Here is a 12,670-nt window from a genome sequence, read left to right as displayed (position 1 = left end):
AGAGCCATCCAGGCTCTCCCGAACAATGTTGCACCACTCCTCAGGGCAGGCTCGCCTGAGGAGATAAATAAATAGGTGAAAGACCACTTGTGGTCTTTGCCGACATTCTGTGTGAATGCAGTTTGTTCTGAGACTTGGGTAGGCTCAATTCACCAGCGGCCGCACCCGCTACAGCAGCGAGGAAGGTATGAACAATGGGGTCAGCGCTGGAGACGATAAGCTTTTCTTTACTGGTGTGAAGTTCTGTCCCATTCAAATGAAGTTGTCTCATATTCGTCATATGCACAATTGCATTTGGCACTGGTTTCCCCTTCGCTAATATTGATCTCTCCTGATGAGCAAATTACTGGCATGCAACAGTAAATATACCGTTCTGAACTTAAATTAAAGATTATATTAGTTGAATACGGAAGACGTTCTACTTTATATACATTTAGAGTTCTAACTTTCTAAGGTTAGCAGCCTGATTCTGCAATTATTTAATGAGTTTACCCTTCTATAATTAACTGGTGATCTTTGCAAAATTACATACTTAATAAATTAATACATACATTGCATACCCATGACTTGCAATTGTGTTTAGTTTTTTACCTTTGCATTGCATTAAAAAAAGTTTCTTACATCATTTAATATATGCCTTTATGTTTCTCATTGTATTTGAAGAGAGGACGCTTGTCAACTTAATAACCTCTCCCTGGTTAGTTCTCAAAACAGTTCTTGGAGAAACAAAGCTCAAGACTGCTAGCTGTGGCCCAAGAAGCAGGCCATACCCCACTCCAGTAGTACCACAAATTTCAAAGTAAAGACTACAATACAACAAAAGTCCTAAATGAAACTAGAAAAATTGAGAAAATTGCACACCAAAAATGACTTATGTCTGATGACTTTTAAAGATCAAGGACCATATTTATGAAATGTAACGCAGTGCACCAAGTCTTCTTGCTTTACTGCGTTACAGGGAAAGGGCAAGAATGTGCCATATTTATCACAATATGGCATATTACTGCTTTTTCCCAGCACTGCAGCACAATGTGCTGCTTAGTGCCAGTGAAGGCACTCCAACACCATGATACAAGGGTGCCTGCATTGTAACGAAGATTGTTTTTGGGCAGAAAGGAATACCTTTCTGCCCAAAAACAAACCCCTGAGGAATTTTCTTCTTTCTATGTGTGCTGCAGAATGCAACACACATAGAAAGACGAAAAACAAGGAGATCTAAATATATTTCTCCTCATTACACCTCCCCTGGGAAGGCATAACATTTTGGGGCATTCATAATTTTACCAGTAATGGTAAATCCGGTAATAGTCAAAATCCATGGATTTTGCGTTGGAGCACCCACGCACCACCCAAGGAACACATCCCTGGGGCAGAGTAACTCAGTTCAGCGATTTGTGCTGTGTTGCATTTTTAGACCTGGCATACTTGGCATGCTTTCCTCTGTCTTTTTGCCGCTACCTCCTGTATTTTTGATTATAAACTGGACGTCGTTTGTGCTAATTTGTGTACTCTGGGCAATTTACCACTGCTAATTAGTGCTAAAGTACAAGTCTTCCCTGTGTAAATTGTGATTATAATTGTTTATCCATTATTGACATATTTGATTTATTGGTAAGTCCCTTGTAAAGTGCACTGTGTGTGCCCAGGGCCTGTAAATCAAATGCTACTAGTGGGCCTGCGCACTGATTGTGACACTCTCATGAGAAGCCCTGCAAACATGTCTCAAGCCTGCGAGTGCAGTTTTGAACAGCCATGTCGGCCAGGCAAGTTCACCCACTTGCCAGGCCGAAGTCTTCCCTTTTTTTCTACATGCAAGGCACCCTGAGGTAGATCCAAGGTAGCCGCATGGTCAGGGTGCAGTGTATGAGTCAGGCACCTTTAAGTGGTTCAGAACTCAGCTGCCAGGCTCCTGTCACAGTTTCCTAAACACTCCTGTGCGTCCCACCTTCTCCAGGACCTCCACTGGCTCACCGAGGAGAAGCATATCACTTTCAAAGCACTCTGCTATATGAACACAATTCACTCTCACTGCAGACCTTGCAAAAACTTGTCTCTCCCTAATAAACCCATGCTCTCTACATTCCAGCAATCAATCTCTGTTCACCATTCCCTAGAGTTAAGTGCACCCGGATGGGCAGTTGGGCGCCAGAATCTCTGCAATGCTGAACCTCTCTGCTCACATTTTGGAAGGAGCTGAAAACCTGGTTATTCTGAGCTTTCTCCTTAAGCTGTCTTGCCTGCTGCTTAGCACTGGGAAACCCTCCGAGTAGCGATGTGCTCTACAAGATCCAAATGATAATATTATGTGAAAGGTAGGACATGTACTGTATGTTTTTCATGTCCTGGCAGTGAACTACTGCCAATTTTGCTTTTCACTATTGCAAGTACTAGCTCTCCCATAGGTTATCTTTGGAGCTGCCTTATAACACTTTATGTGGGACTTTCAATCGGGAAAAACTAGAAATTTTGAGTTTGAGCTCCCTGAGCTAACGATTTAAAAATACATCTTTTAGAAAAAATGGTTTTTAAATTGTGTGTTTGAAAATGTAACTTTTTGAAGTGGCCATTTTCTTACTTTACCATCCTTTGCCTCTCTATGCCTGTGGAATCAATGTCTGGTTTAGAATGACAGCTGGGGTGTGTGTGCATTTACTCTAGACAGTCACACAAAGGGAGCTAAGGTATGTCCTGCATATCCTGATGGTCCATCACAAGGCTGATGGGCCTTCCTGAGCTACAGTGGTAGGAAGTGTTGTCACTGATACCTGAAGAGGGCTGTACCTGGCCTCTAACAGTGCTGTCTCTGCCATGCCTGTAGTGTGTCTTGAGCCAAGGCAGGATCGTGTGGACAACAAAGACTTTCCTTTGAAGTATGCCTACTTCAAAGGTCAAAAAGGGTAGAAGTATTGAACCTACAACCCCAGACATTTAGAACACTTCTGGTCTGAGGACCCCGCCAAGAAAAAGAGCTGGAAAGCTGTCAGGAGGAGTACTGACAATTTGCTGTGTGTTGATTTGCTGGGTTTGCCTGCAGCTACTGCTTCTGTCTGTGAGCAGTGACAGGACTTTGCTTTCTTGCACCCTGCTTTTCCAAGGTGTTTCAAGGGTTTCTGTGTGCTTGCCTACTGTTGGAAGTCTCGGGACCATCAAGGACTTCATCTGCAGCATTATGAACTCCATTGCTGCGAGTTATGACCTGCCAAGTTGTGCCAATTTTAGTTTGGGGCCCTTGGAGGTAATTTTACTGCTTCAAGACTTGAAAACCTGTGCATCGCCCTTTCAACTCTGCTTTAACTGCAGAAAGCTTGTCATGCAGTTGAAAAACAAATGCATTACTGCAGTGCGACTGAAAAATCCACACAACGCCTCTGCGCAGCCTGAAGAACTGCATCAGCCCAACTCCAGAGCGCTGTGTCAATGACGTCTGAGACCCTCCCACTCTAACCTCGATGCAGGCCCTGCTGTGCAGCTGAAGGGATCGATGTATCACCTGTCTGTGGATGTGGATATCAACTCAGCTCCTGTTTTACCACTGCATTGGCCCGCAGCTCCTGGGTTTTCTCACTCATCACACCTGTGCACCAAGTTCCCAATGCATCACCCTGTTTCTCCTAGTAATAAGGAATTGACACAACGCTTCTCTGTGTGCAGCAGAACTGACATCTCCATTCCCCTGGGACTCAAAAAATTATATATTGATATGTTTTTTTATGCTTCCCTCCTTTGCAGCTCTTTTCTTACTAGGATTATGATGCCTCAAATGTACTTTGTGCTAAAATCAAAGCATCCATAGAGTTCTAAGAACAAAATTACTTAAAACCTTTGAAAAAGTGATAGCTTGAGTCCTCTATGTTGGATTTTTGTCATTTTGGTCTTGTTTGGTTTAGTTAAAGAGAGGTTCATTTTCTAAACTGGTGTGGTGTAAATTTGTAGTGTTTTCACTATGTAACTGTGTGTGTTATGTACAAATATTTTGCACATTGCCTCTGAGATAGACTACTCGTGCCAAGATACAAAGGGGGTGAGCAGGGGTTATCTTTGATGTTTAACTCACGTAATCTGACTAGAAGGAAGGGTCCCTACTTGGACAGGTTGCAAGCTACTGCCAACTAGAGACTCCCATGTCAAACATTGGTGGCAGTGGTGGGATAAGACTTGTGTATGCACTGGAAATACAGTGATTGGTGGCCACTACTACATAGTGCAGACCATTGCGCAAACACATACTGCTTCTTGATTTTTCATGTTTTTGACAACCCTTGAAGTTATATACAAATAATGTTTCAGCTTGGTGATCCGGCAATTGAAGTTGAAGAGGCTGAGTTTGAGATTGAGATGTTGAACTCCTACTCAGTGTCTCAACTAAAGCAGATCTGCAAAGATCCTAATTCCCTTTTAAAAGTTCCTTTAGGAAAGAGGAGCTGCAAAAGACACTGAGGGCCTTCTGGACAGCTTGGGAAGTTGGAAGTGAGGATGTTGATCTGGAGGTACAGAGCCAGCAAGCGGACTCTTTAGCTCAGTATCTGCCTGTGGGGGGAGCGTCTGCCAGGGTGGCAGTTGTGTGTCATCCAGGTGTCTGTCCCCAGAGGAACTGAATGACAGGTGACAGAGCATGAGCGGGAGCTTGAGAAGCCCAAGTGGGAAAACAAAAAGTTTGAAGTGAAACAAATGCAACATAGGAAGGGGAGAATCCTTGCTCGTGAGGAGAGGAAATTGGTGTTAGCCCATTAGTTGAGTATGAAGGAACAGGACATCAAGGCCAAGCAGGCAGAGTCCAGCACAAATGGTGTTAATGTACGTCCAGTGCAATGTGAGCGGAGGGTGTATATTCCCAAAGATTTAGTAAAAGGTTACAAAAGGGAGGATGACACACATGGTTGGTTTTTGGGGTATGGAGAGCATGTTCGGGATACATTATTGAACTCGGGGATATAATCCCATAGAAATGCATTCAGTGAAAGCTTGTTGGAAAAGGTCACAAAAAAGAGCACATATGAAGGGTGATAACAGATTTTACTGCAAATCTAAAGGTGTTCCCCTGCTCTAGATATGGTTGCTAAGGCATGGACAATTAACTCAAAATGTACCAAAAACCTTGGCTACTTTTCATTCTAAATTGTCAAAACTATTGTTGAAAAGACGTGGGGCCTTTGAGGCAATGAGCAGAAGAACAATTAACATCAAATTAGATATCAGTCAGTCAGTCAAATTAACTTTATTCGATTTGATAAAATCATACAAAGTACATAAAAACATTATTATTTACAGTTAAAAAAGAATTAAACAATTTCATTCATCAGCGAGTTAATTTGAATAAATAAATGCATTTAAAATATTTAAAAGACCCGTTATATACATCAGTTTTCCAAATTCATGCTCCTTCTGGCTCTGGTTGCTGCCACCAGGAAATTGGCCATGGCAAAAGTAATGCAGATGTTGCCCAATGATTGTAAATATAGCATTGCTGGTCTCACCTGGGAGAAGCCAGATTCTCTTAGAACTGGTAGCAGGTATTTTTTTCTTTGGGCGGAGAAGAAATCACAAAACATAACAAAATGTAAACTGTCTTGAACAGAAAAATTGTCACAGGTGCAAGGTGGTGCTAGCTCCGGATTCATCCATTTGTTAAAATTACCCAAATAAAAGTGAATGATGTTGAATCTGAATCTTGTTAACAAGAATCTGTGAAAAGGGTTTGTGACGAAACATAAATAAGGCTCGATTGCAAGTGACTGGAGAGTTAAGTAGTGCGTTCGGACAGAGGGTTTAAATAATTCAACTTCTTCTCGCAACACGTATGCCCTAGACATAAACTGTTTTTTTATGAAACTCACATCCTGCTTTGTGATACACGAGGGAGAGGTGAATAAATCTGGGCGACCTAGTTCATTAAAACATTTGTGCAAATACCCCAGCCATGGTATCGTGTGGCTGTGTTCCAAACTCATCACATCCCTCATGATCATGTGGTTTAACGATAATTCAGGGTTTAACCAGGTCTTAAGCCAGTATGTTAGTGGAGCCAGTCTCAGTTTGTCCTGGATATAATCCATACCAAGTTCTGAATGAATGGAAAAAACCGGGGAGGATTGGGGGAGGGACAGGACTGAGCGTAAAAAACTATTCTCAGCTACCTGAATTTTATCTAAGCGTACATAGCCCCATAAGGAGGCACCATAGAAGGCCACGGGAAGGGATTTGCTGTTATAAACCTGGATAATGGCCTTCATAGGTTTATGGCCCAGCCTTTTAGCGAAGCTTAAGATGGCCATGGATGTTCTAGTGACCGCTAGGCTTTTTGCGCGTATCTGTGGGCCCCAGGTACCCCTGCTGTCAAAAAGGACTCCCAGATATGGAAACACGGGGACTCCCGATACTATCTCCCCTTTACAGAAAAAGGTTTTTATTCCTCTCTTGGCCCTTTTCCCTTGTCTACCTACGACCATAGTGTGCGATTTGGAGGCATTAACCCTCAGGTCCAACCGGTCCATAAAGGTCCCAAATGCATCTAGCAGTTTTTGAAGGCATACCCCTGTGCGTGCTATTAGTACAGCGTCGTCCGCGTATAGGAGAGCAGGGATCTTAACTTCTCCTACACGCGGAACGTCACTAGCTGCCCCAATTAAGTGTTTGCCTAAGTCATTTATATAGATGGTAAACAACAGGGGGGCCAGTATGCATCCTTGCCTAACGCCACGAAGGGATCTAAAGCGTGACGTGCATCTTCCCTCTTTGGTTACTCTTACAGAAGCAAATAGGTCCTGATGCATAGATGCTATAAACGCCACCAGGTCTGCATCAATTCCCATGTTAATTAGAATCTCCCATACCTTAGACCTGTTGACCAAGTCGAAGGCCGAGGAGAGGTCCATAAATGCTAGATACAAGGACCCCTCCTTGGCCACCGTGTACTTGGCAATCAAGAGGTGGAGATTTGAGCACTGTTCTATCGTGCCCCTTTTTTCCCTGAAGCCATACTGTATATCAGCCAGACCCCCACACTCCTCCAGGCTATCTCTTAGTCTGTCTAAAAGGACTCTGCCCAGGATCTTGATAGCAGAGTCCAGCAGGGAGATAGGACGGTAGCACCCTGGATCGTCCCTTCGCCCCTTTTTAAATATAGGCACTATGGTGGAAGTGGCCCACGTGTTTGGGGCGGAGAAGTATTTGCGGCTGTGAACACATTGGCCAGGATGCCAGCCCAGGGTTTGGGGGAATGTAGATAAAAGTCAGCTGGCACCCCATCTGGGCCAGGGGCTTTGTTCCTAGTTGTTGCGCAGATTGCTTTTTCCACTTCCCCGCTGTTAAACTGTAGAGGAGTGGCCACCAAACTTACACAGTTTTGTAAGTGCGGCCGGTCCCCCGACTCACCATAAACAGAACTGAAATGGGCTAGCCACTTCTCATCAGGTATTACGCAGTCAGTGTCTGCATTGGGAGATTCTGAGAAATAAGGGTGGTTTACTACAGCCCAGAATTGCCTACTGTCCCGCAAGATGTTAATGTCGGTTAGTTGTTCCCAAGCCTCCTGCTTGATGCTATCCCTTCTAGATTTCGTGGCAAACCTGTACTCTTTTCTCAGCGTTGAGACCAGAGCCCTATCCCTAGGTTGAGCTTTAAGGGCAGCTTTTAAAGCTCTAAGGGCCTTACTGCATGCAGAGTCAAACCATTTGTGTGGCTTTGGTTCTCCCCTGCCCCTTGGTGACGTAAGGTTCTCAGCCACGGTGTGGCATATTGATTGAAATGCGGCCATAGTATCATTGCCTGGGAAGGTTGGGTCTTGGCAGATTTTAATCTGCTCTTCGATCTCTTGACCGATGTTTCGATAAAAATCGTCTGCCACCACATTCCCCCACTTCAAACGCCTGCCTTGATCTGTAGGGCGAAGGATATAGCCCTGTTTAGGCTGCCCTGGCATGGGTCCCAACGCTCCCCCCCAGCGGATCGATAAAAAAACAGGGTTATGGTCGCTAAAAGGGGAAAATACAGTGCGATAGGAGATGATACAATCAAGAATGGCAGAGGTCACAAAAATATAATCAATAACAGAACCCATGGGAGAGCCCTTGTACGTTGGTGCTCTAGATACCCCCTCTCCTGCTGTAAATTCAAGAAGGTTATAGTTGGCCAGGAAGACCTCCAGTTCCTCTCCAGGCCTGGTGTGTTCGAAGTGTGGACCCTCCTGGTCCCAAGTCTCCACAGCTCCCTGCCTGGGACAGCCGGAGTTACAGGGGTGAATGTTAAAATCTCCCATTAGCACTATTTCATAGCTGGTAGAGGAATTTTGGATAAATGTGTTTAGAAATGTGTCCAGTTGGGTGATGTTATTACCCCCAAATTCTTTGTTGACAGAGTTGTAGAAATTGATAAACAAAATACTTTTAGATGAGCAGCTTTGCCTTTCTACAATTAGACAGTTTTGGGAGTCATAGTCAATTTGTTTAAGTGGACCCGTGAGGTCAAGGGAAAAGAGGGTCAAGAGGCCTCCCCTCGCTCTGCCTGCAGTGCTGGGGCTGGCCGCGACTGAGAAGCCTACAAAACCGTCCAGCCACAAACTAGATGACAAGTCCCATGTTTCTTGCAGAGCCATGACGTCGTGTTCTGATACAAAGGTGACCCATTCGCTGTCGCTCATTTTTGAGCTAATTCCGGCAATGTTCCAGCTAATTATTTTGCAACCATTTTCATCCTTCGGCACTGCCAAGGAGGCCCTTGCGACCTCACTAGGTGTGGTAGCTCCATCTGATGCTAGTCAGTCCATGTCATCCAGGCCCGACAGGGGAGAGAACTGGGTTGTTAAGCTTATACATGTCCCCTCGACCAGAGATACTGCCTGGGTTGCCTGTTGAGACAAAGTGGGAGGGATGGGAAAGGACGCTGCTGAGTGGCTTGAGAGAGGGGCGTGTGTGTTTATGCGGGCCGTTGCTAACCTTTTATCCTTCCATCTGGCCTGGTAATTGATATTGAGTTTGCGTAGAGATGGAGGTTGGTAGAAAAAGCCCAAAGGGACCGGTCTTAGACGATCCCTCCAAGAGATTTTTGAGCCGTCCCAAAAGAGTCTGTCAGCCACGTCCGCCCTGCAGAAGTTAACGACCACACAGTCGCCAAACGTTGATTTGGGTTGTTTCCCAATCCATCCCACCCTTCTTGCGTGGATGATCAACTCCGCTATGTTATCGCCACTGCATGTGTTGCCACTCCAATTCTTGACTTTGGTGATCAGGTCCTCCGTAGATTCCCTGTCCCCTTCCCCAAGTGGGTCTACTCCAATAAACACTGCAACCAAAGGTGATGCTTCCGGTGGGAGGTGGAGTTTATATGTACTTGGCACTGCCTTTTTTCTGCTTGGTTGGCTGTTATCTAATGGGGCTAGTGTGGCAGAGGCCCCGCACGGATTGTTCGTCAGTGCTGTCGGGGGTAGTATATTGTGTTCACATATCCTGTTGTCGTTGGTTGGATTACTGCCTACAGGGTCCATCGGCGCTATTGGCCCCTCAGTGACCCTTATTGTGCTCGTCTGATCAGGCCTAACCCCATTACTTGGATTGTGATTAGTGGGAAGTGCTTGCATAATTCTGTCCAGAAGTGAACATTTCTTCAGGAGACCTTCAAGGCAGGTATTGAGAGTATCTACAATGTCCTTTGCGATCCCCACCAGCAAGGGTTCAATCCTCGCCACAAATAGTTCTTCTAGTTTGTCCTCCAGCATGGTTGATCTATCTTCACGGGGCGGCAGAATATTTTCTTTTTTCCCTCTTTTGCGTGAGCTAGGTCTGGTGACTGACTGGTTTAAAGCACTGGGAGATGGGACAGATGTTCCCAGTTGAGAAACCGAGGATGGTTGTACACTGGGGGGGCAGTTAGCTATTACCACATGCGGTTCTAATGGAACGTTGGCAGGGGCGCCGGGAGAGTGGGATATTACAACCTCTGCCAGCGAGGTGGGTGAAGTGTTCGGAGCAGTTAATGCGGTGGCCAGCTCTTGCTCCACATCTGCTATCTCCTTTGTTAGAGCCCCCACAGCCGAGGAGAGGTATGACATAATGGTGTTGGAGTGCTTAGAAATTTTGGCATTTTTACCCCCCTCCTCCGCATTCGTCTGTTTCTTCCTCTTACCCATGTTGTCTGGTGGATGTTAGCGACGTGGCCCGGCCCGGCCTCCTTCGGCCCCGGACGGCCACAGACGGCCCGCCCTCTGCCCGGGCTCCGCCCGGCGTCGCCCGCGCGCGTTCCGCGACGCGGAGGGAGCGTCTGCTGTTATGCCACCAGGCGCGCTTGCTCTGTGTGCCCGGAAGTTGGCGCTATGCTCACTGGGAGCTGTAGTCTCCAGCCGCTTGATGGCGCTGATGCGGCGAGACTGCAGCGTTCCCAACCCAGGAGCTGGCGCTGTGACTGGTGTCCGTTCTGGCGGTTCTGGCGGTGGTGAGGTAAGCTCCTCACTGACCTTGTCCCCCCGCTCCACCGAGGGAGCGTCTGCTGTTATGTAGCGCCACCAGGCGCGCTTGCTCTGTGTGCCCGGAAGTTGGCGCTATGCTCACTGGGAGCTATAGTCTCCAGCCGCTTGATGGCGCTGATGCGGCGAGACTGCAGCGTTCCCAACCCAGGAGCTGGCGCTGTGACCGGTGTCCGTTCTGGCGGTTCTGGCGGTGGTGAGGTAAGCTCCTCACTGACCTTGCCCCCCCAAATTAGATATATTTATTATTTAGAAAAATATTCTGCTCCATCTGTACTAGCAAGGTAATAAATACATAATTTAAAAATGATCTGTAGTGTTTCATTTCATTGTTGTTTAAACCATATACTCACTCATACCCTGTCATTCGTGCACAACATACATCCAATCATAAGTATAAGACAGGGTTCCTCACCGACAGGCAAGTTGTATATATATAGTCTTTTTCACTATTTGCAAAAACAATGATGGCTATAATATCACAAACAGTGATTCCTATATGGTACATTTAATTTTTCTACATTATATTTCTGATACAATGGCCATAGCCCGGTCAGTTCAGTCAAGAGCCTTGGAGTTACCATTAGGAGGGATCTTTCTATGACACCTCAAATTAAATCGGTGATGTTGGCATGCTTTTTTCATCGGCCCCGCATCAGGAAAATTAGCAAATTCCTTACCCATGATGCCCTAGTTCAAGTCACCTTGGGTTTAGTAATTTCTCGCCTTGACTATGTCGATTCGTTGTATATTGGTATCCCCGCTTACCAATCTCTTCAAGTCCAGCTCATCCAAAATCAGGCAGCTAGACTAATTTTTGGACAACCTAAGTCCTGCTCCACTAAGCCCCTTCTGAAGAGCCAGCACTGGCTCTCAGTAGTCCAGCGCAGCCTCTTCAAGGTGGGCTGCTTGATCTACCAGGCCCTCTCCCAGCAAGGCCCATCCTTTAGTGCCTCCTGCCTTCATCGTTACATCCCTTCACGAGTTCGACCTCCCCTTCCGCTTGGCTCACACACCGGGGCACCGACGGACAGAGCGGGGCCTCCTACTCCCGAGCGGTCGCCGGGTGAGGTGAGGTCTTCACCCACACAAGGCTGGGAAGAAGATCTTCTTCTCCCACCAGTGGACGCCTAAAACGTTTGAATTTCTGGTAGATATGTATCAGGTTTTTACCCAACACATTGTTTGTGGTTGTAATTGCAGTAGCTTCCTTATGTCTATGGTCCTGAAGAAAGCCAGGACAATGTCCCATAGGCTGAAACATGTCGACCGTCCTGCATAGCGCCATAGGGTAGACTTTTCACCAGGCGTTTTTAATTTTTAATTTTTGACACCGTAGTTTCTGTATGTACACTTTGTCAGAACTGAAGTAGTCAATTTTATTTCACTATTATCACTTGAGCACTGCACTTTATTATGTCCACTTAATGGCAAACATTATGGCTAGATTGCTGACATCCATTCCCACTACGGCACTATTTGGCCATATGTGGTATGGTATGATCAACGACTCCCACGTGACGTTAACTCCACCAATAAGGGTGGTCTGATGGGATTCTTTCTAGTTATATGTTGCCAATAACCACCTACGGTAGTGATGCACACATACATTCTATCTGTTTCTCAGTCACTGGTACAGTTACACACCAAACGTCGGACCTGGTCTGTTTCTTTGTATGTTTCACAGTCTGAACAGGGGTGTTAGCAGACAGGTCGGTAAATATGCCCCTTGACCCTCCACACACATTATTGTCTTTGTTAGTGTTTACATTTAATTTTTCTACATTATATTTCTGATACAATGGCCATAGCCCGGTCAGTTCAGTCAAGAGCCTTGGAGTTACCATTAGGAGGGATCTTTCTATGAGACCTCAAATTAAATCGGTGATGTTGGCATGCTTTTTTCATCGGCCCCGCATCAGGAAAATTAGCAAATTCCTTACCCATGATGCCCTAGTTCAAGTCACCTTGGGTTTAGTAATTTCTCGCCTTGACTATGTCGATTCGTTGTATATTGGTATCCCCGCTTACCAATCTCTTCAAGTCCAGCTCATCCAAAATCAGGCAGCTAGACTAATTTTTGGACAACCTAAGTCCTGCTCCACTAAGCCCCTTCTGAAGAGCCAGCACTGGCTCTCAGTAGTCCAGCGCAGCCTCTTCAAGGTGGGCTGCTTGATCTACCAGGCCCTCTCCCAGCAAGGCCCATCCTTTATTGCC

Source organism: Lissotriton vulgaris, chromosome 4_1 (assembly GCF_964263255.1).
Source record: "Lissotriton vulgaris chromosome 4_1, aLisVul1.2, whole genome shotgun sequence".
NCBI classification, from domain to species: domain Eukaryota; kingdom Metazoa; phylum Chordata; class Amphibia; order Caudata; family Salamandridae; genus Lissotriton; species Lissotriton vulgaris.
The sequence above is the reverse complement of the archived record's forward strand: the minus strand, read 5'-3'. Positions refer to the sequence as shown.